This window comes from Microtus oregoni, unplaced genomic scaffold, assembly GCF_018167655.1.
Source record: "Microtus oregoni isolate MIOR12 unplaced genomic scaffold, Mior012 000037F_ref0000500, whole genome shotgun sequence".
In the NCBI taxonomy this organism is placed as follows: Eukaryota; Metazoa; Chordata; class Mammalia; order Rodentia; family Cricetidae; genus Microtus; species Microtus oregoni.
The window spans coordinates 21248837-21272931 of NW_024543096.1; the positions used below are offsets into that span (position 1 = coordinate 21248837).

The window sequence follows — 24095 nt, forward strand, 5'->3', positions numbered from 1 at the left end:
TTGCAGATAAGATGCAGTTATGGGACTTCAAGTCAGAATTCATACATAAACATTTTTTTTTTGGTTACTCAGTTCTGCTACATTGATCTGTATGTTTGGAAAGATTTGAAATAAAAGTGTGTGTGGAGGATTTTAACAAGTATTTGTAACAATCCTTGTGCCAGAGACTGTCATTTCAGGCTTACTGTGGCTTCTGAGCCACCAAAGCTTCTGCCAAAACCCTCCTAGCCAATGGACCTAGCCTAGTGTTTACCAGAAATCTGACCTCACGCTAGGCACTATCCCATGAGTGTGGAATGTCCACTGATGTGATGTGTACCCTGCTGAACCTTGGGTGACTTCATTAAACTTCAAGATGAAGCTTAAATGTTTGATCAGAGTCTAAAAGGCTCTACAAATCTCACCCCTGCCCTTCAAATGCACAGTGCTGTACCCAGGTCTCCCTTCCCTAAAGGTCCACACTCTTCTTAGCGCAGAACCTTTGCCTCACTCCTCCCTTTTGCTTGCTGGGCTCTTCCTAACTCTTGACTTTCTAAGGGAAGTTTTATTTGGCAGCATGAAAGGGGCAGAGCTATCAAATGTGAATTGAAACATTGTGAGAAATGGCAAGCCCCTATGTGATACCAGTATTTTCATTCGTTTGAAATAATCTAGGACAAATTTTCAAACACTTGTGGGCTCACCCTAAATGACCCTCCACTTTTCACAGGAAAGTTACGGAATCTTACATAAATTTTCCGCTTGGAAGATGAAAGTGGTGTAAAGCCAATTTACCTTGGATTTGACGCCTAAATTATATAACAAGTTATGAAGTCTGTAGTGAGTACATTTTTATTGAGAAATACATAATGTTTCTACATGTGCCTTCATATCTATTTGAAGAGGTTTATGATTTACAAGCACAAATTTGTGAATTGATTATTTCAACTGGTAGAATTTATTGAACAATGGTTATATATGTCTTTCCTTAAGCTAAAGTGTTAAATTCCCAGTATTTGTGTTGATTTTTATTTTAAAAAAATCAAGGAAAGTAGATATGCTGGTAATGTGGGATTTCCCTCTGTGTGCTGTGATTACCATGGATAAATAAAGGAACTGTTTTGAGCCTATAGCAGAGGTATAGAGGAACAGAGCTAGGCAGGAAAAACTAAGCTGAGTACTGGGAGAAAGTAGGTGGAGTCAGAGAGAAACCATGTAGCCCACCAGCAACAGATGCTGGGAACTTTACCTGGTAAGCCACAACCACGTGACAATACACAGATTAATGAAGATGGGTTAAATTAAGATGCAGGAGTTAGCCAATAAGAAGCTACAGGTAATGGATCAAGCAGTGATTTAATTAATACAATTTCAGTGTGATTATTCAGGGCTGAGCAGCCGGGAATGAATAAACAGCCTCCTTACTACACCCTGGAAATATCCAGTGCTTGCACTTCACTCCCTTTCTTTTCATATTAGCTGAGCTGGGATCATTTTCTTGTCACCTCACTGAACTCTGAGGATGCTGAGTCCCTGATTTCACCAAGCTCATGTTCTGAGGGATTCATCATCATTTCATCATCTTCTATGCCTCATCAATGCGTAAGCATGAATGGGCAGCCCATTTATGGTGGTTCTGCAGTTGTTCCTATTCTGAGCAGTCCAAGATGCTTGTGTTATTGTCATGCCCAAGGTTCCACAGTCTTTTTTTATGCTGTCTATTTAGTATTTTTGGGGCCTTCCTCTTTGCCTTATTCCATGCCTTTCTCCAAGGAGTGCTATCTTTGGGTATCTGCCGTCATTCATTCTCATAACATGGCCCAAGTATCTTAAGTGTTGTTGCCGTATCCTGTAGCTTACTTCTTTCTGTAGATGGAGATGTTTGTTAATGTCATCATTGTGTAGCCTCTTCGTGTGATGCCTGGAATCTTCCTGAGACATGCCATTCCAAACACATTCAGTCATTCTGAGGAGCATCTCATTGTTCAGGTTTCAGAGTTAGAAAGAAGGCAGCTCAAGACTAGTATTCCATATGCTTGTAATATTATTCTTGTCATTATGTCTCTTGCTGACCAAACATTTCCTAGTGCCTGGAATGCAGCCTTCACTATCCCTATCTGCCTCTTGACATCTGAAATAGTTCCCTACTATGAACTGAGGTAGACAACGTTGACTGTTTGCTTGAGGTTCTGATTCTTTATTACGATGTTAAAATCCTTGAACGCCTTTCTGAAGTGTTGTATATCAGTCTCCTTGATGTTTGCTTTCATAACAAGGTTTTCACTGACTTCCACCACTCTATTTACCATGGCCTGCAGCTCATTTGGACTCTCAACAAGTATTGCTGTATTGTCAGTGAAACACAAGTTATTGATTCTCACATTGTCTATCTGCACACCTATCCCCTCATCCTTCAGGGCTGTTGCTATTTATAATTTCAGGAATATATTAAAGAGCAGTGGTGAGAGGATGCATCCCTGAAACACGCCTACGATTGCCTTAAACTGATCGCTTAGTTCTCCACAGATTTTGACTGATGCAAAGGTATCTTTTTAGGCATTTTCTAGTATTCTTATGATTTTCTCTGGGTACCTTTAGAAACTCATGTTTTCCAAAGTCCTTTCCTCCAAATGCTATCTAATGCCTTCCTGAAGTCAATATAACAGACTTTTTTTCTTTTCCAAAGTCTTCGTATTTTTCTGCCACTTGCCTCAAAGTGAAGATCTGATCAATTGTGCTCCTGTTAGCTCTGAATCTGCACTGGGCCTCTGCTAGGATTTCCTCTGTTCTGCCCTTGATCCTTTGCAGAATAATAAAGGAGAAGATCTTACAGATATGTCATAGCAAACTAATGTCCCTGTAATTTGAGCAGTCCAGCTTATCCTTCTTCTTATATATGGGAATTCTGACTGAGTGCTTCCATTTCATGGGAATCACTTTGTGTTCCCATATCTCTCTGAAGGGTCTAAAAAGTGCCTTGGCCCCTGAGCCTTTTGTAGCCACTTCCAGCTCCTCCGTCGTGATGTCATCTACTCCTGGGGTCTTCCTGAGTTTCATCCTTGATAGCTTCCCCTATCTTGCTCCTGTCAATGTTTGCTATTTTCTCATTGTCTCTGGTGTTTGAGTGGCTGCTGAAGTGTTTCTCATTGACAGCATTAGAGTCCTTATAAAGGGTGCCAAAGTCTTTGTTTTACTTCCCATGGTTCTGTTAAGAAATGGCCTTGCCCATCTTTAATCACCCGAAATCTGAGGCGCATATTTGGTAGTTATCCATCTGATAGTTTTATAGACAAGGTGTGTTTTATTATGGAGTCTAGCCTCTTCGACCTCTTTACATATAACTTGTATATACCTTCTTCATTTTTCTTTTGACCTCCCTGAACAGACAGTTGTGGTGTTTTGCTGCCTGTGGATTGCCTCTTCCTTTGCTCTTTAGCTTCCTTCTTTCTTCGACCGGGTTGATTGTCTCTGTAGTAAGCCATTCTACTGGTGTTGACCTTTCTGCTTAACCAGGTGTCTCCTTTGAAGCCTCCTGTATAGTTCTTTTGATTTTTTCCATTTGCTTTCTATATTTTTAAAGGGTTCTTTAATGATTACCCTCATCTTTTTTCAGCTGTTCTCTTTTGCTCTATCCATACAGCTGGGTTCACCAGTTGTTTATGCTCGATCTTCTGGTTCATCTTGCCTGGAGTGCCTCCCCCAAGTTTCAGTTGAATGTTGGCCATAACAAGTTGGTGATCTGACCCTAAGTCAGTACTAGGAAATGACCAGCTATTTTGGATCCTAGATAAGAGTTTCCTGCTGACCAGAATATAGTCAGTTTGACTGTATGTGTGTTTTTTCAGGGGATTTCCACATCCAATATCTTGATGGTTTGGCCTGCTTGAATTTGGTGTTGGAGGTATACAAGTCAGTTGCATAGCAGAGGTCAAACATTCTAAGGGAGATAGATTAGAATATAGTAAGTTTATATATTACTATGAGAATAATATTAAAAACTTGTTATAACATGGGATAATCAATTAATGGTGAGAGAGTTGTCAGTGATGCCTCATTAGGTAGGCTTTCCTGGGCTTTCTAATTGTACATGTGTTTTAAAGACATGGATGCTTCTTAACACCATAGAGTCTCTCTGCATAGCCAGAGGTGGTCACCTTTGTTTCCTTCCTGCCACCGCTTCTCAGACACAGTGGGCCATTAGCTGATCAGTTCCTTCTTAGGAATGTAAGTGGCACTAAGAAATGGACTACAACCTTGACCTGGGAGAGCTTACTAGGGACAATTTAGGATGAAGATTTGAGCAAATAAAATTGAGAGGATAGATACTTAAAAACTATGGCTTTTCAAATGTATGTGTCACATTTATGGCTTCAGGAACTTCACTATCGTGAATTAATGTTGAGTAATATAAATATCCTCAACTCCTGAGTTTATGTCCTGGCACCGAACTATACAGGACAGAGAAAGTCAACTGCACCCTTCCTTGGAAGAGAAAATATGAAACCAGAGTATCAGAGGCATCAAATCAGGATAGGGACCTAACTAGATTTTTTTTTCTTAGAAGCTTGATATTGACCATTGCCAATTGTAATAGGATCAGTCTTTGAAATGCAGGTGTCAGAACCCATGCATTAGCCCACTGGAAGATGGAAAGCTTCTAGTGAACCAATGAATTCAAAATTCCAATGCCTTTTGACATGTTTATAATTGGCAGTTTGGCTGCCTAAGTGATTTGACTTCTCATTGACAATGTTTATTTATAGAGAGAAAAAGATTGCTGACATGAGAAAAGCTGGATTGAACCATCTAGGACATTCCTAATACATTTTAGTAATTTCCCCTCTCTTTTCATTTACCTTAATTTGTTTCACAACCTAGCAAAATGGCATTATCATAAACATCTCCAACTCTGTGAGACTAGTTGTTTTATATCTGAACTTTATTATCATTTTTATACCAGGCCTACAGTTAGGGGGTAGCAAGTAGAGCTTTAGTTTCTGGACCTATTACTTACAGTGCCTCATTCTATATTAGTCTTGATATTTGACTTACAGCATCGTCTTTCTACTTTAAAATATAGGAATCCTAATGTTCCATAAATTTCAGACCCAATAAATCATGTTTCTGCTTCTTCACTTTTCTCTGTCTTAAAATCTGTGGCACAAGTTAGGAAAGCTGTCAACAGTACTTAGTCAGCTCTTGAAGTCACAATGTAGATTCTCATTGTCACCATTTAACAAACTACTAAAATCTGATGTGACTTTCACACAGGTTGTAAAATGAAAATGATTCAAAGTGTAGTTTGTTCCCCGAGATAGTACATCAAGGTGGTTCTAAATGAGTCTAAAAAACAGTTGAGCTCACATTTCAGTTATAATGACCACATGATTAAATTTTTTATCACATCATTATAACCACTTAATATACCTGCTGTGTGCTGTAAATATTAAATCAGGTTCTATGAACGCCTGTAAACCAGTGAGACTATTGTGCTAGAGATGAGAAAATAAAATGCTAAAATCATAGGATATCAAATGATGGAAATGTTCTGTCTCAACATTCTGGGCACTAAGAATTGAAGACATGTAAGACCCTAAGTGCTTCCTTCTATGAAATATAAACAAGAGTCTGTGGTAATCCCTTCCCTGTCCTAGTCCCCTGCAAATCTTTGATATTCATTGGCAACTGTTGTGTCCTATTTTGTCGCTTTCATTAACTCCTGTTTGGTGTTCCTCTCAACTATAAGTATAGTCCACATTGCCCGTTTGCAGAAAAATGCCATGATAGTGGGTTGGAGACCTAACCACTTCCAGTATGAATATTTCTTAACTAATCATATCAACACTGATCTTCTTGGGTCACATTCTGTAGTCTTGGGCCTTAAGATTTAAACAGATAGGAGGAGATGAACTTGAACCCACATTAGCTGTTGATGAAGAGGGCCTAGAACAACATTTGTACAGTTGCTCTGAGCCCTTTTGACACTGCATGACATCCAAGGAGGCAGCTCTCCACATTTATTTCCAGTAGCTGAAGCTAAATTCAGTCAACTAAAAATACTGAGCATTGTTGTGAGGATTTAATTGGAGTTCAGAAAAATCTCCTATTGTTTCCACTAGTTTGTGGCCTTAAGTGACCGCTCAGTCTGGGGACTTGTAACTAAAAGTATTTATGAATTTTTTGTTTCTGAAAAATCCTGACTATTCCTTATAAGCTTCTTCGGGGTTTTTCCATTTAGAGAGAATTAATTAATAAAATACTCTGCATGGCTTTGTCATTCACTTTTGAAAAGTGTAATATCCCTTTATAAGTAAAATTTGAAACCTCTGTCCTATACATCTCTTACTGAGATTATGGGTGCCTTACATTTTTGAACAAAATTAAGCAACCCATTTTATCATGTACAAACCATCATTAAAAACAAGAATATTAAGGAAAGCAAAGAAAACAGGAAGGCGGCGGGGGTGTTCACTCCAAGAGAAAGAAAGGCAATCACCACTTTCGTTTGAACTTCAAATGTGTCTTTTAAAGAACTACCGTAGTTCTGTAAATAATTACATCTTCAGAGGATGAAAAAACTGACCAGTTGATTTCAGACTGATCATATCAGTGTTTTCATTAATTATTCAAGCTTTAAAAGTCATCAAAGATTCCAGCAAAGTAAGGGGTAACAGCTAAAGCTTTGGCAAGTTTTTTTTCTTTAATTCCTCCCACTTAGAAGTATTTGTGCTTTTGAATGTTGGAATGACTTAAATCCTTCTCCTTAGGAAGGAGCTTGACAGTTTAACCTTTGGACAAAGGATAAGGAGGATATAAATTGAAAGTGACTTAAAGGACACAGTGGTCCTGTGATGGCACAGCAAGGACACGCTGACTGGACGTCAGAAACCCTCACGAAACACTAAATCTGGCGTGAATTCATCTCGGATTTCCAGACTGTTGAAATGGGAGAAGTAAATTGTGCTGTTCGCTAGAACCAAACCAAACAAAGTCAGAATGGCAAGTCCAGCTAGAAATGCACGAGGAAGTGGTGGCTCTGGATAACATGGCACATACTCAGATTCCACCCTGTGCGTCCATCCTGAACCTGCATGTGCGGATTTCGCTCCAAATCCGCAGTGACTCACACACAGAACGGTTGCTCCTGGGTCTCTAACAATGCCTCAATTGTAAGTTTAAGAAACAAAAGAGTGGAATGTTTAGGCCAGATGAAAGATGAGGGAGGGTGATGCGGCAAGAAGCCATAAGAATGTGAAAGTGAGTTGGAAAGAAACATTTCCCCTAAGTTTGGGATATATGGCTTTAGTTTTATATCAGCCGTAAGTTACCAGACCATTTTATGTGCACATAATGTCACCAGAAGTGCCTGTCTAACAGAATAAGAATGCATTACCAATTCTGCTGTGATGACTGCAGCACAGAAACTATTAGACCCATTTGTCAATGTGGCATGGCATCTAATAGTTTTAAAGAATGGGCATTTGAGGCAACCATTTGACATTTTAAAGATACTGTTTCTCCTCCAACACATTCCATTGACTCATCAGGTCTGAGTCCATCAGTTTGTCCAACCATGTCATTCCAAGGGTCTAATAGAACACAAGGAAACACACTGTCGACAACTAACAATGTGAGTTACCTTTAACAAATATCTCTCTGGTTTTAAACAGGGTTGATATTTTATTAAACTCGGGTACTGCGCAAGTTTACACACAACAAGAAAATAGATTGTATGGATTATATACAAAGCAGATCACCTGAACAGTGAAAACCTGCTTTTCCAGGAGATACCCGGAGGATGGGCATCTTAATTTGCTTTCTGTTGCTGTGATAAAACCATGAACAGAAGCAATTTGGGTAGGAAACTGTTTGTTTGGCAAGGCTTGTTTACCGTTACACTCCATCATCAGGGGAAGCCAAGTCAAGAAGTCAAGAAACCCGAGGCAGAATAAAAGCAGAGTTCCCAGAGGAATGCTGCAGACTAGCTTGCTCTCCATGGCTAGCTAAACCTGCTTGCTTATATCAGTCAGGACACTCTGCCCGGGGGTGGCATTGCACCCAGGCCTGGAGCGACCCTCAACAACCGTTATTCAAGAAAATGTCCCACAGAATTGCCTGCAGACAAATATTAGGGAGCATTTCCTTAGATGATACTCCTCTTCTGAGATAACCATAGAGTATATTGGGTTGGCAGAAAAATTATTCTATCCTGCACAATAGGTAAAGCAATATTGTTCTCCTAAACCTTTTCTTCAAGACGAACACATTCAGCAAGTTTTCTTTTCTTTTCTTTCTTTTTTTTGTTTTAAATGTGCAGTGTAGCACAATTAATAAAAGCCCACAGGCAGATTTTGGGGTTCAACCTGAAGGACAGAAAAGCAAGACAGCCAACCACTGGCTCTTACCTCTACCTCAGTCTTAAATGATGATCCTGCTTCCAGGAATCTCACAATGAGACTGTGTGAGAGCTGTCTCCTCCCATCTTATATTCCTCTCTAGGGTTGGAATTAAAGGTGTGCACCCCTACTGCCCAGTTCTTACAGCAAACTGCTGTGCCTACTGGGATTAAAGGTGTGTGTCACCACTGCCTGGTCTGTAAGGCTGACCAGTGCAGCTGTTTTACTCTCTGATCTTCAGGCAAGCTTTGTTTATTAAAATACAAATGAAATATCAGTACAGTGTAGTGTAAGAAGTTTATGATAGTATTTTCATACAAAGGGGTTTGGTTCACCAATTATAAAGTCTACATGACTGCTGGTCTTGGATTTTCAGTCTTTCATATTCCTGAAACACAAGTGTTCTTCACATTTTAGTTAGTTATTACTAAAGTGAGTACGGAAATCAAGAAAGAAATCCTAAATGTAAACAAGGAGAACATGAAGGAAATTTCTTTCCCCACTAAACAATGAAATACTGGTTAGCTCCAGCTCATTGAATGAGTCTGTTCCACCGGCTGTTGAAGAGGGAATGAGACGTGTTGTCTCAGTTTCCCTCCGGGCCTACTCCTGTATGAGGGTAAGAGAGGAGATTAAAGGTGACAGACACAAACAAGTGACGGTGTCGACCTAAACACCCCAGAACTTCTTCCACCTTCAAACACAATTTTCTGAACTCATGTTCACCCTCTCAGTATTGTAAAATGTGTATACCTTGGATAGTCTGTTTAATAGATTTAGGATTATATTCCTGTAGTGTCGATAAGTAAAATAGGTAATATAGTTAAAATAGGGAAAGGGGGGAAGCTTACTACATGAAAGTATTCAATAGTATTAGCTTTTATTAGCTATTATTATTCATATAATATAACCAAGCCACTAATTTTTTTCTTTAGTTACTTATTCAGAAATATTCATGGATGTAGCTACAGTGTAGTCTCTTCTGTTTTTTTGCTATTTATTTAAATATGAAATTATCTATTTTTCATGGAGCATATAGATTCCATATGTGTTAGCATTTGTTCGAGACAATACATGATGACAATTGAGGTTTCAGAAGAAGATAGATTCAGGTCCTGGCAAGCTCGCTTTCCTTTTCTTCTGCAAACCCTGTAGTTTTAGGGAGATACTGCCCCCTTGACTGGGATTGGCCAGCCTGTGGCTTTGTTCGTCTTTGTAATCAGCTCATTTCCAACTGGATTTTGCTGACCCTCTACACATAGCTCCCAGTTGTTCCCCAGCTGTGGTCATAGGAAACGCTGTTCCCTGTAACCTGTAAGGGACACAGAACTCTTGGCTAGAAGGAGAGCTTCTTTGTCCTTCTCTAGGTCTCTTTGGTGATTATTCTACCTGTTGTCCTGTTTGACAGAGGTGAACCATATAATTTTTTTGTTTTATATTTGTTGCATTTTTGTTTGTTTCTCCTTAAATGTTTCGGAGTAGGCGGAAGTTGTGTCCTCACTCAAAGCTGTTAACTATTTGCGTAGGTTTCAGACCTCTTAATCCCCAGTCAGTTTCAACTCCAAAGAAGACTCTGAGTACAAGGCCACTCTCTTTGGCTTCCGGTCACCTCGTTCTAGTTCTCTTCTCTCTGTTCTTCAGGGAAACTACTATACACTCTAATTTTTTTCCACTTTCTTTGTTGACTAAACCCTTGTTTCCGGGGCTCTGAAATTTGGTTCCTTGGGAATGTTTTTCTCTGTACCTGGAGGTACTTTCAATTCACACCATGGTTGTAAAGACTGTGGTCTGCAGTGTTGGTTTGCAAAGGTCAAATTAATTGCTCAAAGCCGAAAATCTGGTTCTTTCGTTTTTCTCAATCAACCTTACCTCGAGGCATAGTGGAATTTAACATTGTTACTTAAATATGGTAGAAAACTTGAAGAAAAAGAAATTGAAAACAGAAGCCTTGTTTTCACATAGAAGTACTCCACTGAATAACAAATATCGACAGTGGAGTGAAAGAATAGTGCCCTCTTAAATGTTTGTTTGTTTCCATATACTAAAATAAAAGCAAAATATTAAATGTGATATTCATGTGTGTTTGTGCTCTAGCTTAAATAATATTCCCTGGTTAAAGCCAAATGAAGAGCGGAATGTTTCTCCTATCAAAAAGCTGCGCACAGTATCAATGAGATAAATTTCTCAAAATTTTTCAAAGCCTTCTCTGAATCAGGTTGGTCAGAGTGTCTCTGATTCTTGCACATGTGCCCGCTAACATTGCCAGCAAGCACTCATGTTAGGTGAAAAGCAAGAGTGGATACATTGCTACTCCATTAAATGCTTAGAATAAATTCTGAGAATTCTTTTCTGGTCTGAGAAAGATCATCTCCCAGAAGAGAACCTCCTAAGCATTGTTGATCAGACCTGGAACCATCTTCTCTCGTTTTCTGGTACAGCTTAGCCATGTGCTTAGTATTTCTTTCTCCAGCACTAAAGTAAGGCCTCTATGGCACACATACCCTACCGAATACTCTCAACACAGTTTTAAGATGCAAATCCACAACCAACTCTTTTAAGTGGATAGTGCATATGCAGAAAAACCAGTATTTTTAGCTAACACTTCCAACCTAAGAGCTGTTTTCCCAAGAGATAAGTGTCTGTTGTTACAGTTTGCTTGTTTTTGTTTTCAGAGAGTAGGATGCAGCATAAATCCATCTGCCCCTGCGGTCCTTTTTTAATGAAATAAGCTTGAAGCCTGACTCTGTTACCCAGTTCAAATGAATAATATATGGAAGCCTGAATAGATAAATGACATGTTACTGCTGCACGGGAAAGCTTACAAAGCTCCATTAGGGCTGGGTTTTCAGTATAATGACATCTATTCGAAACCTTCTTCAGTCTTATATGATCTATGGGAAGATAGTATGAATTAAAAATAATAATGAACTGATATTGGTGGCAGAAGTTTTAATGTCAGCATTCTGGAGCCTGAAGTAGGAGAGTTATAGCCAATTCAATGATAGTTGGGATATGTAGTGAATTCAAGACAGGTCTGAGCTATTTACAAGGACCCTACCTTAATAATAACAATAATAATATCAATAACAATAAAAATTAACAATGACAGTGCAGGTCAAGTGACTTCATTGTTTTAGAATAGCATAGCATAATATTCTAGAGACTTTATTTTCATAAACGCAGACTGTTAGTATTCTATTTTACCAGTGTTTCTCAACCTCGTTTTTAACGATTTAAAAGGCAGTCTTTAAGGATTTAAAAAAATATACACACTTTTTTCCCACTAAACACCTGTGTTAAATGATTTCTATTACAACATTATTTTAAAATATCTAAACATAAAGTCAAGTATAAAGGCCTTGTGTTCATACCTTTTGCTATAATAAAACTATTCAGTGTGCTGCATTGTTGCCCTTCTTCTGTTTAGCATAGCCTCTCATGGCTTCATCCTTGGCATTTCTTTCTCTATTCCTATTCCTTACATTCAACATGATTATAAATAGAAATGTTAAGCTCACGCAGTAGTGTACAGTTAAATGACTGTGGCGAGTCTGAACAGAAAATAGTAAGAGAAGGCAGACAAGAGTGGCCTTGTACTCAGAACCTTCTTTGGAGTTGAAACTGACTGGGGATTGAGAGGTCTGAAACCTAAGCAAATAGTTAACAGCTTTGAGTGAGGACACAACTTCCGCCTACTCTGAAACTTTCGAGGAGAAACAAACAAAAACTGCAGCAGGTTCACCTCTGTCAAACAGGACAACAGGAAGAATAATCACCAAAGAGGCCCAGAGAAGGGACAAATTCAAGATTGTAGAATATGTGTTCAAAAATTAAAAATTACTAAGTTATTAGGAAGACATAATTATATTCCAATTAATGTCATATCAAGAAATAATCTATGACTTTTAAATCATCAACGGAAAAAGAAACAAAGGTGTTGGAATGAGTCTAAAAGTGGATGTAAAATCAATTTACCACCTGGTGTTGGAGAGGGCAGGAAAACAAATTGGCCTTCTGGAAGAAGGATCTTACATTTCTTTGGGTAAGTTGGCTTTGATTGTAAGCATGGCTGAACCTTCTCTCCCACTCAAATTTCACTTTGTTTACAACTGTTATGTACAATTTACAGAAAATAAAGTAGACCTCAATCAGTCCTTCATAGAATATAATATTAAGTGGATTAGATACTGCCTAGTTTTTCAATGACGAATCCTGATGTTGTTTTGGTACATTCCAAAGTCTTTCATATAGTTTTAATACAGTTAAAAAGAATGTGCAGCTCTCTTAGAACCTATGACCTCTGTGTTCTTATGAAACCGATGAAATCCATTTCTACATTGTAAAGCCAGTGTTCCCAGGCTCTGCACTGACTGTTACATTGCAGAGTTGTCTAGAATCCCAGGAAGTTTGAATTCAAGTGGCCATTTTAACATTTTTTAAAGATTTGTTTTTCTTTATTTGTATGTTTGTATGTGCAAATATTTGTGCACAAAAGCTCACATGTGTGCTCACTGTGGGCCGCCATTGTTTGTAGAAACCGAAAGAGGGCAACAGATCTCCTGGAGACCACAACTTCAGGCTCTGTGAGGTAGTATGCAGGTGATGGGAATTGAACTGTTGTCATCTACAAAAGCAGCAAATGCTCTTAACCTCTGAGCCATCTCTCCAGCCCTTCCACATGGCGATTCCTATCCTGCCAAAATAATATTGGACAAAACCTGTGTTCTCTGACCAGAGCTTGGGAAAACAAATAGAGACCAGCAACAAGGCAATGTTAAGAGTTGACTTTATATAGACTGTTTAATGTTCAAAGGTAAATCCTTACCAAAAGATAATTTTTAAACTAGACTTTTTATTAGCTTTCTCTTTCTTCACTCATTCTTTAAAACATTCTGTTGTTTTTTTCCCATTAGATATTAAAGTGTAAGAAAACTTCCCCCAGGATTGGAGGTTTAGTAACTTAATTACGTGGTTCATACTTAATTTTGGCATAATTACATTCTTTCATCTCTTTAATCTTATAATGACACTTCCCTCTTAGCAAGAATTTTAAGTAAATTGGTTAAAAACCCAAAAGGGACTGAGGATTTGCAATCCTAGGCCGGGCATGGAAATTTTTCACTTGCTTTACGAACGGTATTGCTCACAAAGAGGCTTTATTTGAAAGTGTTGGCGTGGATGGTGATGGGAGAGACTTGTTTACCTGAAAGGGTGTGACATTAGATTAGTCTGTTTGTCAGTGTATTTCATATGCCAGTTGCTGCCAGTCCCAGCTTACATGCGTCGAGTGTATGCTTGCTGCTGTTCGTTGAGAGTGTGTGCACATCCCTCACTGGCAGCAACATTACCAGAAGCAGATACACCTGTCTTCCCAGCTGGCCTTTGCTCGTGGGAAAAATTTCCCTTAACACCATTTTATCCTCCTGGACAGCTGTATAGAAGCTGCCCAAAGGTCTAAAAGACTTAAATTATTTCTGGAAAAATAACAACAACAAAAATGGTCTTCAATGGCTAAGCCAAGTTTGGCTTTAAAAACAGTGCTGTTTTGATTTCTTCAATTGGGAATGTGCTGGCTTCGTTCAATAGAAAAATGCTGTGTTTTTCACTGGTCTGAGTACTCCATTAGCTTTTTATTTTTCGATTTTTTTTTTTTTTGAGACAGGGTTTCTCTGTAGTCTTTGGAGCCTGTCCTGGAACTAACTCTTGTAGACCAGGCTGGCCTCGACTCACAGAGATCTGCCTGCCTCTGCCTCCCAAGTGCTGGGATTAAAGGTGTGCGCCACCACCACCCAGCACTCCATCAGGTGACTTGCTGGACATCAGTGTCTTCACAGGTTATCTTGTGGTTTGGTAGAAAGTAAATTGCTCTGGTTTAGTACAGACCTTAGCTAATCATGTATCTTATCTAATTTATGGCCATAACTCGTTTTATCCTGGTTTTCATATTTCAATTGTCTATTTTTCCGCAATGAATTAAGCTTTTTAGTCTAGGCTGCTTCTCCTGTTAACCACTTAGAGCGCACTACCAGCGTCACATTGTGTGTTGTGTGTTTCTTTCATAAATATCTCTTAGGAGGAAAAACAAATGAAGCAATGAAGAACTCATTTCACTGACCAAGAGCAGAGTGTATATTCCTTCTTAGAGGAGCCCACACTCATAGTCTTTCAAAATGTTAAGAAACATCTGTGGTGCTCATTGGTTTTTAATCAAGAGATACATTTATTACAATAAGATGTTCAGCTTTAAAGGTCTAGTCCACTGATGAGTCTGTGTGATCGGTATCCTGATTAAAATACTGAATTGGGCTGTTGTTAAAATATTTCCTTTTGATGTGCCTCTGTTAATCATGTGTAGCCATGGTTCTGTATGTTATTAGAGATTATTTTTACCTTTCCTAGAAGTTCATAAATATAACCAAAGAGTAGGTGGTCTTCAAAACAAAGTGCCTGGATTATTCCATTCAACTTAAAGGTTTTTATATTTATCGACATTGTAGATGATTATTTTGATTATGGTGGGACAAGAAATTTATGACCCATGTTAAAAATTATGGGATCAGTCATGAAAACCTGTAGCATTACAGACACTTGATTCTCTAAACTCACCTCGGGTTTTTGGGTTTGCTTTTCTGTGTCTCCACAGATTTGCTGGTGAGTCCCAAAAGCATACATAATGATTCTTAGCAGAACCACAAAACTCCTATCTTTGCCCTAGAAAGTTTCACAAACAAATCATTTAATCAAACAAGCAGATTAGGAGGCATGTTTTGAGATTGGGAAACAGCCTGGGTATCCGAGTATCCCCATGTTTCTTCATAGCTACACCTTTGGCGCCCCTTTGCATCCACACAACACTGTGGGTGGCGATGCAAGCATAACAGTCTGTAAGATTTTGGAGCTACAAAATTAGATGTTCCGCTGCAAGTCTTTCCTAAAACACATTTTTTTCATGGCATGAATATGGAAGGCTGTAAAGGGTGGTTTGGCTAGAATTCCTAAGGAATGTCACAAAGCAGTGTTGTCAGTTTGCAGGCAGTGTAAGAGGCTTTCCAAGAATAGCTTGTGGATAAATGGATTCATCGAATTGAATTAGAACTGTCTATGAGTGACGGCCAAAGCCAGCTTAGTTTTTGCTAGCTCCAGAAAGGGACACATGGAACTTGTGTTGATATGGAAGACTATCTTACAGAGCATGCGGCTGGAGGAACAGTAGCTCACACACTCAGGCCAGCAATATTGCAGGCTTGATGGGGCGCTTAGGAGTCCACTAGAGATTTTTAGATTAGAAAAACAAATTATATTTTTGGCACCAAAATGTGCTAGTTCACCTCATAGATGAGTCAAACGACAAATCAGTTTCAGGAAAGCCACAGACAAATACTTTTGCAAGCCTGCCAGTCCTCTACTTATTCTCCAGAAACACTTGGTATTATTAGTGAGCTAGAAAAATAAGTAAGTAATTGTTGAAAATAGTTCAAATGAGTATGTACCAAATGAAGGCAACAACCCCTCAAGGTGGACTGTTCAGTCAGAGATGACATAAAGAAAGAAGGATTTTGTAAATGTTTTCCAGACACAAATTTTGGTGCAGCGGATTGATTAAAATATGTGGGACATTCGTTCAATGGCAGAAAGATAATCAGAACACCATCCATCAGAGTGCTAATGCTCCCTCTTTGTTTTCCTTCCTTGTAGATCTACTAGAGCAACTTCAGGGACTGCTGAGTCCCGGAGTGGAGGAAGGGTTGTGTGAACAAAGAGTCTCTGCTCTCAGAAGAATGCAGAAACCTTCATCATAGGTAACAGCTGATTCCTGTCTTTAGTTTTGCGTTCTCCACGAATGAGTGAAACTGTAGTATAAAGATGGATAGCATCGTGGGGAACCTCAGGATGTCTTGAATTTGCTTTTCATGTGTCCTCTTTTCCTGGTTCTTATCCTTCCTGTGAAGTAGGTTCCAAGGTCATTCCGTAGCAGATGCTATCTTCACATTTGAACTAGGGTGACGTGGTGAAGCAGGCATCATTGCATCATGAGCTGGCTCCGTCCTACTTGAGTCACCAGTAGGAAGGGTTGTGATGATATAGAAGATGCTCCACAGTCTGTCGTCATTGTATTCTTTCCAGGCTCACTTTGACATTTAATTTATTGTAGGAGAGTCTTCAGCTTGTTACCTTTGTAGTTATTCCAATAAATCATAAATGGTTTGACATTGGGACCTAGTGCAAACCCTGATTGAATTCTATAGTATGAAAACTGCAGATGCATGAGACCTAACCACTGATCTTCCTCTGCTTCTACATCTTATACTTTAGTAATGAAAGCTGTCCACTGCCATACCCAGTGGTATTATCGTGAAAGATAGCAGAAAATGTCCTCATCCCAAGTTAGACCTTCTTGTTGTTTTATCTTAACAATATCTTTACCTTAGCTTGATTCTGTTTGCTTTTCCAGATTCAGCGATTTTTTGTTTTGTTTTGTATCCTTCTTTACACAGGCTATATTTTACTTAAGATAGTTTCATGTTTGCAGGAAAGTTCATTTGAAAATCCAGAGAATTTCTTTGTAGAATCTTTCCCAACACATACAACCTCCACTGTTATACCCTGTATTTGTGTAATAATTTGTTATAATTGATGACTCAATATTGATACACTCCTAAGTCCGTCATTCAACTATGGCTCCCTGCTACTCTGTCTATTCTTTGGGTGTTGAGAACTGTGTAATGACCTATTTTCATTGCTATTACGTAGATGCTTTAAAGTTTCCTGCTCGATTATATAGCCCACCCTTTCTTTGCTGATATTCTGGCAAGTTATTCTTTGACTGCATAATTTTGCCTCTTCCAGAATGTGATGTAATTTGGATCATAGCATGCATAGATGTTTCATATCAACTTTTTCATTTAGCAAGGGTGCGTGTGTGTGTGTGCGCGCACGCACATGGTTGTAGCTGATTTCTTTATACATCATAGTTTATTCATTCATCTGTTCAAATTGCTTCTAAGTTTGGGAGGTGTTTAAAAAAATCCTAAAGACCGTCATTTTCAAACTTACATAGCAACCTGTTTTCAACTCATTCAGATGTGTACCCAAGGATTATGTTGACTAAATCAAATATTAATAGAATATGATTTTGTAAGAAATCACCAAACTTTAGTACACTGCAGCTGTCATATTTTACATTTTTCACAATATGTGAGCAAGTTCCTGCTGTTCCCAGTCCTTACAGACATTTCTGTTGCCAATGCATTGTGTCTCACCATTGTAGTGGACACTCTGTGCTTTTCTATTGTCTACATATGAATAGAGCTGCTTATACAATAATTTTATTAAAATCTATTAAAACCAAACACTAGGTAGCATCTTCCTGTATTCTATTATGGAATGATATTAAGAATTTGAACTCTTTCTTGGGCCTTATTAACCACTGTAATGCTGTTTTGTAGGACATGTGCTTGGCATCACAGTGTGACAGTGGGCAAGAACTCTTCAAATAAATTATTGTGAGTGAAATATATATATATATATATATATATATATAGTACATCAAATCAAGTCATTTTTGTTCATAACCAAAATATACATGTTCTGTGGATCTTAGTTAAAGCAAATCATTTTTTATGCCCCACAATCTAGGTTTTTGCCATGAATATCATTACATACAAGGCCATACTGCTCAGAATACATCCCGTCACCTAAACTGGAAGATAAGGAGGACTGAACGTAGTTAGTACTTGGATGGGAAGCATCTAAGTAGAAACATCTGTGTTTCCTATAGATAGCCCCAAAGTTTCAATGATTCAGTTTATAATTTTTATCCTTTTATGATGGTATGAAACTAATTCACATCAGTTTCTATCTATTCAGTTGTTACAATTTTAACCTGAGCAACCTCTTCATGAGAGTGTTGAGAAAAACAGGGCTTTAAAACACAAACATTTGGTAGAATTGCCATTTTTACTATGTTGATCCTCCCAATCCAAGAGCAAGGGAGGTCTTTCCATTTTCAGAGACCCACACGGGAGCACCGGACAGAAATCTCAAGGTCCAAATCAGGAGCAGAAGGAGATGGAGCACGAGCAAGGAACTCAGGACCACGAGGGGTGCACCCACACACTAAGACAATGGGGATGTTCTATTGGGATCTCACCAAGGCCAGCTGGCCTAGGTCTGAAAAAGCATGGGATAAATCCGGACTAGCTGAACATAGCGGACAATGAGGAATACTGAGAATTCAAGAACAATTGCAGTGGGTTTTTGATCCTACTGCACGTACTGGCTTTGTGGGAGCCTAGGCAGTTTGAATGCTCACCTTACGAGACCTGGATAGAGGTGGGCAGTCCTTGGGCTTCCCACAGGTCAGGGAACCCTGATTGCTCTTCGAGCAGATGAGGGAGGGGGACTTGATCGGGGAAGGGGGAGGGAAATGGGAAGCGGTTGTGGGGACGAGGCAGAAATCCTTAATAAATAAATAAATTTAAAAAATAAAATAAAAAAAAATAAATAAATAAATAAAAAGAAAAGAAAGAAAGGGAAAATTGGCTGGGATTATAAGTTAGTGAGTAATAGAGTGAATACTTGTGAGCTATTATTTATAGGCAATTTACATTGGTATAGATTCTTGTATATTGATACAAGTTTAAATTACATTGAAAATGTTCCTATTTTCATCCACCATATTTGTATACCTAGGCAAAGTTATCTTGTCATATTGTATGCATGCATGCTTCTACCACTGCTTAAAACATTTTTGTATATTAATACAATTTTAGGATATATTTAAAAAAAAAACACAAACATTTTAGTTGCTCCAACTCCCCCCCCCCCATATACTTTTGATTTTCCAGTCAACAATATAAACTCTCTACAACATCTGTGGATGCACAGGTCCCTTCTGGAGTTTTCTCTTCAAGTGCAACCCTGCTTCTAAAGCAAGGGTATCCCTGTAACTGATGTTTTTCCTTTTGGGAGGCTTGCCACCCAGCTCCTAAATAAATACATGGAGATTTATTCTTACTTATGAATGCCCAGCCTCAGCTTATTTTCTTTCTATCCAGCTTTTCTAACTTAAATTATCTGGTTTCTCTTTAACTACATTTTACCACGGGGCTTTTACCTTTCTTTATATATCTTAGTTGTCTTCTTACTCAGTGACTGTCTGAGTTGGCTGGTGGCCCCTGGCATCTTCCTCTCCTCCACTTCTCACTCTTCACTTTCTTCCCTAGATTTCTTCTCCTATTTATTCCTTCTGCATGCCATCCCTTCTGATCCTTTCTCCTACCTCTATATTGGTTATTCAGTTCATTATTAGACCAGTTGGGGGTGTTTTAGGCAGGCAAAGCAACACAGCTTCACTGAGTTAAACCAATACAACATAAAACAATGCAACACATCCTAGCACCGTTAAATAAATATTCCACAGTATAAAAGAATGCACATCTTAAACTGTTATTCCACAAGATGCCCCTGATTAGAGATACCTCTAAGAATTTGGGGAGGAGAAGAAACTTGAGACCTCCAAATCACAGTTTCCCATAATAAGAAAGTAGGAAAGTAAATAAAGGAAAAGCAGAATACTGGTGAAAACACTGTTATTAATGATCCAGAGAAATCATAGTTTTATACCTGCATGCAGTCAATTCCAGAGAGAGATGAGCTTGACCTTTCCGTATAGATAAGTCTCTTCCCCTAGAACATGAGGATTGAGGTAAGGGCATTTTGATAATGAGCGCATTTCCCGAGTATATCAGTCATGTGGCATTCTTCTGTGGCTTCAGTTTCATTCTTTAGTTCAACTATTGTTTGTGCTTTCATTTTTATAGTCTATCTTGTCCAGTGACAATAAATCATTTTTACCATTCATAGAACCTCCAAATGTGATGTCAACAAATATTCCCTAAGTGCTAGAAATTTACAGCAGCTAGTCAGAGTCCATTGAGATGTGAGTAGAAGACTCTTGATTTCATTGGTACCTATGTTGAAAAGAGCCTTGCACAGTGTCTTACACTGAAAGTTTCTAAGAAGATAATTTCCGGCTTTAAGGAAGAAAATCAGCCAACAGTAAAGGAAACAGATTAAAGAGAATGAACAGGAAATGTAATTAGCATGCTAATTAGCTAATTAAAGGAGAAGAAACCAGAACTATACTACTGGCTGTGAAAAGGAAGCAGAGGTGGTTGGTTACATAGAGAGACTTGACTTAACTGGGGTGTATTTATTGGTCACCGACTAGATGCTGGACTCTGTTCTAGGCTTTCATAAGTTAGCAACGACAGCATGCTGTCTAGTCTAACAGGCTGCTGTGGACAGAGATATTGGTGTCTTCTTTAGAGGTCACACATTAGAAGCCTGACTTCAGTCTGTGCAGTTAGGAGCTAGATACTCAGGAATGTTGCAAGAGTTATACCATTCCTTCTGCCACAGGAGTGAGTTCCGGCAGCGCCTGAAAGGCTGCCCTGCTGATTTCAGCCTTTCAACCCCTAGAGCCTTCAGACACAAATTCTGTCGACAAGCCATCCATTTCAGTCAGCTAGCAAATTAAATAATGCCTGGAAAAATCTAAAGTGGACGTGATGTGTTGAAATTTGAGAATTGGATGCAAAAAATAAATACGGATTTGAACAGAGTTAGGGAAATGAAGGGGAAATGAGCAATAGGTTAAAATGTTAAGTATGGCGGTGTTAGAGTTCTCACTGGGAAGCCTGGGCAGATTTTTAAAGAAAGGGACTTTTGAGCTGGTACTCACAGGGAGAGGGAATGGACAAAAGAGAACATGGTAGCGCCCACCATTTGGAAAATTGAGGCAGCAGGATTTCAATGCCTGCTGGTACTATATGGTAGCTATATACTGAGTTCCAAGCCCATGTGGTGTGAGTGAGACCTATCTCAGAAAACAACAATAACAAAAAAAAAAGGGGGGGGGAATAACAGATCCTCGTGTAGAACCCAGCAGTGGATATTCCAAGAATTTAAGTTATGAATTTAAATTCTATCTCAGGGCTATTTTACTAATCTCCAAATACTAAAATGGAGACTTTTTCTGCTGCAATATAGTTCTTTTGAAATCTTGCTTCAGGTCAGAGTAATTCTGTCTCTAAAAGACAAAAAAGAGACAGAATAAGAGAGAGTTAACATGTAGCCCTTGGTCCCTACATAGCCTTAAAGTCAGTCAGAGTAGGCCAAGGTCATTGGGGAGAGAGGAACAAACAGGCCTGGCTTTCCCTTGAATCTGTGTTAAAGGGCTTGGGTAAGAATAGGAAACAGACGGAGGAAGGATCATATGAGCAAGGATAAGGGAAAGAAAGATCATGGTTGAGAAAACTGCAGAGACAGCAGAGAGAGCTGACCCAAACTAGTGAGAACTCCTGGAGGCTGAACTGAGAACTTAGGATCCTTCCTGCATGGGACTGAACTAAGCCCTCTGAATGTGAGTGACAGCTACATTGCTTGATCTGTGGGGGTGGCCCCTGGCAATGGGACTAGGATTTATCCTGGTTGCATGAACTGATGTTTTGGAGTCCCTTCCCTATGAAAGGATAACTTGCTAAGCCTTAATACAAGTGGGAGGGGCTTGGTTCCACCTCAACTAGGTATACCAGCCTTTGTTGACTCCCCAAGGGAGGCCCTATGTCTTCTAAGGAATGGATGGTGGTGGGATTAGGGGAGGTGGGTGTGATGCAAAAAAGGGGACCGGAAACTGGGGATAGTATGTAAAAATTTTTTAAAAATTTAAAAAAAAAAGGAAGAAAGAAAAGGAAGCACCATGGTGTGCAATGCATCTTCAAGGTGGGAGGAGAAAGATGAGAAAATCAAACAACAAGAGCAACAACCCAAAAACAATCCTGTAGGTAGAGCTGGGAGCAGGAATCTTTGGGTCACGAAATTACATTCCCTACAGAACAAACTTAGTTGGCTAAGAGAACAAGGTTCATAACCAATCGTGGTTTCTGTAGAGACACAGTGGTAAGTCTGACCAGTGAAGAAATAGTAATGCCTTAGATGATGAGTATACTTGATTTCACTGTACATTACAGATATGTTAATAACGTTTATGAATCTGTCTTTGCTAACAATGTGCTGCTAAGTTTGACAGACTAATTTTGCATGCGCTATGCTGGAATTCAAGGTGCCTATACCTATACATCCTATCATCCCTGCTCCTCCCTGTCTCCTGTGATTTCACACAAGGCACACAGTCCTGGTGCCTCAGTATTCTTCCATGTGCAGAAACTGTTCAGCCCAGAGCACAACTTTCTTCAGGTCATCACTAAAGTCTGTGTTTTAGTAATGCATAAAGCTGATGTATAGAACTGGCCGGATTTCCTTTTCTTCTAATGCCCGAGGAAACCCATGATTGTAATAAGACCGAGTTGCTGTTGAATCGGGCTGGGATGATGGATCAGTAAGTAGAGTGCTTGCTGGGTAATCATTAGGACCTGAGTTCAGATCCCCACAACCTACATAAAAGGGTGGGTGTGGTATCATTGCATCTCAAAAACGAGAAAAAAAAATAGATCCAATGTTAACCTCTAGTTTAGACACACGCTCTCATCGGCAAACACAGTCACAGAGTTTACACACACATATTCACGCACACCTTTGTACACACACTCATACACAACAGGTTAACGATATTTGAAACTCTCTTCAGAAGCATCTTGTGGTATATTTTTTAAGTGTGTAAGAATTAATATATAGCAATAAGTCGCGAATGAATGATTTCATACATCTCTGTAGAATGTTAATTAAAGCATATATTGAAGTCAGGGATTTATGATGTCAGGACAAATCAGCTTTGGTTTCTGCTCTCTCTATGGCATAGATTTTATTTATTTATTTAACTTTTAAATATCTTTCTATGCTGTACAGCAGGCCTTCCAGAAAACAGCTGCTTTGAGAGAAGTAAAAGATTAGATATATTAAAAATGGGAACATGTCTTAATATAAGAAAGAATGGCCTTATTTTTCTTGGAAACAAAATGAGAAAGTCAGTGTGGCAGATGGCAGGGGGTATTTGGGATTTTGGGATTAGTTGTAAGGGGCATTCTGAAGAAAATAAAACTCACGTTCAATGTGAATGAAATGGCCCTTCCCTTCCTCTTCTTCCTCATCCTGCCTCTACTATAATCCACTCTCAAAAAAGAACCTGTAATCAGCCTTTTACAACTCCATGCCTCCTTAGAAATTCAAAATAGCATGCTATTTCTCTGAAGAGTACTTACTATTTAAACAGGAGGGTGGTGATCTCTTTATTTAAAATAATTATAAAACAGCCTACTGCCGTTATATGAAAGACCTAGGATTTTTATTGTTTTTTTTTCCTTGTGGTTGCACTTTGATATTTATTTTTTGCATCTATTTTCCGTTAAAAGAACAGTGTAGTTCTCATAATTGCCACACAATGAGCTTCTCATTGGCTTTAATTAACCTGCTTTATTCTTTCTCAACTCCACAATTAGTTTGCCTAAGTTCGTTAGCAAATGAAAAGTTCTGACTGCAAAAAGTTGCATGTAGCTTTTAATTATTTACTGTCTGATTCTTGTGCTTCAAAGAAAAAGCATCAGCAAAAAATATTTGATGATTTTATATTGTGTAGTAAATATCACAATTTTTCCTTGAAGGCATTGTCCCAGGAAATATTTTTTTTAAAAAAAGAAGGTATTGCTATTGGTTTGTAGGATATGTCATTTTAAATAGGAAATAGTAGTCTCGTATATTTGT

At 38.8% G+C, this 24095-nt stretch overlaps 1 protein-coding gene across 2 annotated transcripts in view; it reads left to right on the forward strand.

The window, feature by feature from the left end:
- Positions 1 to 24095, forward strand: part of B3galt1 (beta-1,3-galactosyltransferase 1) — a 514202-nt gene that overhangs the window by 164917 nt on the left and 325190 nt on the right. For both annotated transcript variants that reach the window (XM_041631421.1, XM_041631422.1), the window contains exon 2: positions 16071 to 16174. The gene's annotated coding sequence lies outside the window, so the exon portion shown is untranslated. The remainder of the gene's footprint in view (positions 1 to 16070; positions 16175 to 24095) is intronic.